Source organism: Phalaenopsis equestris, unplaced genomic scaffold (genome assembly GCF_001263595.1).
Source record: "Phalaenopsis equestris unplaced genomic scaffold, ASM126359v1 Scaffold000038, whole genome shotgun sequence".
Taxonomy (NCBI): domain Eukaryota; kingdom Viridiplantae; phylum Streptophyta; class Magnoliopsida; order Asparagales; family Orchidaceae; genus Phalaenopsis; species Phalaenopsis equestris.
The window spans coordinates 649,810-651,983 of record NW_018164480.1 but is presented as its reverse complement, the minus strand read 5'-3'; positions in this window follow the sequence as shown (position 1 = coordinate 651,983).

Here is a 2,174-nt window from a genome sequence, read left to right as displayed (position 1 = left end):
GGGGGGGGACAATTTTCCCTCTGAACCGTTTCCGGGTCCACCCTTGCCAACGAGCCTAATATCATTTAATTTTGAGGTTGTTAAGAGAGTTAAACCTTGAAAAAATAGTATTGGATCAAAAAAATCAATATGAACCGTCTGATTGAGTGTATTGAGATTTTAGCTAGATTTTTCGCTCATCTTAAAAAACATAAATAGACACTCCTTCATGTTGAAGGGGCGGGCGATGGGAGAAAAAAGTATAATGTTCACAACTAAAGAATAACTCTCAAAGAGATGTACAAGCTCAACGGTTACTAGTAATTCTCGATTGTCATTAGGAGAGGTCGTCATAGTCCAATTACCTCTATTATAACTTATGATAATTGTAGCCCTATTATAATAGTTGAAAACAAATTATCACTATGTAGCTGTGCTTGTTTGATTATCTCAAAACAGTTATAATCTCAACATAATTTTATAAATTTATATTCTCTACTTATTATAAAGTTTGAACCTCTGGACATTTAATTACATATTGTAATATTACTTCAATCAAACAATACTCAGCGGCCCATTTCATTTCTATGATTTTTTCAAGTAAAACTTCTAGCCGTTTCTTTAATGTTGATTTGTGTGGGAGAGAATTGTACTTGAGCGGTCTTAAGATTTTTCTATTGTAAAAAAAATTCCAGTACGCAATAATGATTTGATTTTAATTAGATTAATTTATCATTTCTCTTGCACATGTTTAGTTTATGGTAATTGGGCAATTACAGACAGAACACCCGAAACCTGATATTTACTTACAAATCAATCACCCTCTTTCATTTTTCAAATTCTGATCACTCGAATGTCAAAATTCATTGTAAAATCTTAACCAGTATTTTTCACTTCTATCGAATTCTCATTAGTTTGATTGTCTTTGACTTTGTTGGCTTTGACTCAAACAGCTTCACTCAGCCTGACAAGTGGGCTCGTGTTCTTCTATTTGTGGATCCTTCTTTATCTTACACTTTTCTTCTGGATCGTTTGATTTCATCGAGACCAATGTCGTCGCAATTTTGATATACAACGACCTTCATCTTAATCAATCCAAATATGTATCAATGATATTAAGGGTCTGTTTGGGTTAGCTGCAGTTTATTGAATAATTTGCTGATAAGCTGATTAAAAATAATATGTTGATAAGCTAGGTGTCTATTACAAATTTCTTATTATTTTGGAAAAGCCAGACCACTGCCAGAAAGTTGCCAGTTATTATTTTGGAAAAGCCAGACCGCTGCCAGAAAGTTGCCACCGCACGTAGATATGTGCGGTGTGAAAACACTATTTTCGACGTTTTGAAAAAGTATAATCTGCCAAAACGTAATTTACCCAAACAGGTCAGATGTGTTTTTAAAATGCTACCACACTAATTAAGCTGCCCCAAACATACCCTCATCTGCAGGTATGAATGATTGCAAGCCTGTACAAAATCCAACCACGACAAAACATTCATCTACAACAACCTCGATTTTAGACATTTCTTATACTATATATCCACATTTGTTCGCTCAATTTAATACTTAACTATCACATGGTCTGACGTTCTTTGCAGTTAATCGCTATGTCAAGACATGCATGATCCCACCTGTATGCATGAACATCAGCTCAATCATGTACTTAGATATCTTAAGGCAAACATTGAGTATGGTCCTCCAATTTATTTGACCCTAATTGGGTCAAAGTTTCCTCTGATCAAAAGTCTACCACTACTTGTTGTGCCTTTTTTGGGTCCACTTTAATTTCATTGACGGTAAAAAAACAACATCGTTGCACGTTAATCCACAACGGCTAAATATTGAGCCCTAGAGGCCGCTGCAGTGGATCTCATTAGGATTCCGAGTTGCTGACTTCGGTATTTCTATTGATAGTCCTACTAACTTATGATGTGATAAAAGAGACTTTCTGGCTTTGACAAATAACTCTATCTTTCATGCTCACACAAAAACAAATAGAGATAGGATTAACATAAAGATATTTTCACCAAGAGTCTTCCAACATCTCAATTACTACACAATAACTAAACATAAATAAATAAACAAATAAAATAAAAAAGAAAAATAATTCCAAACAAACATTTTTTTTAGAAAGTCTCGGCCACTTTAGCTACAATCTCCTAAAGATGCTTCTCCTGTAATACAACCTTTTTA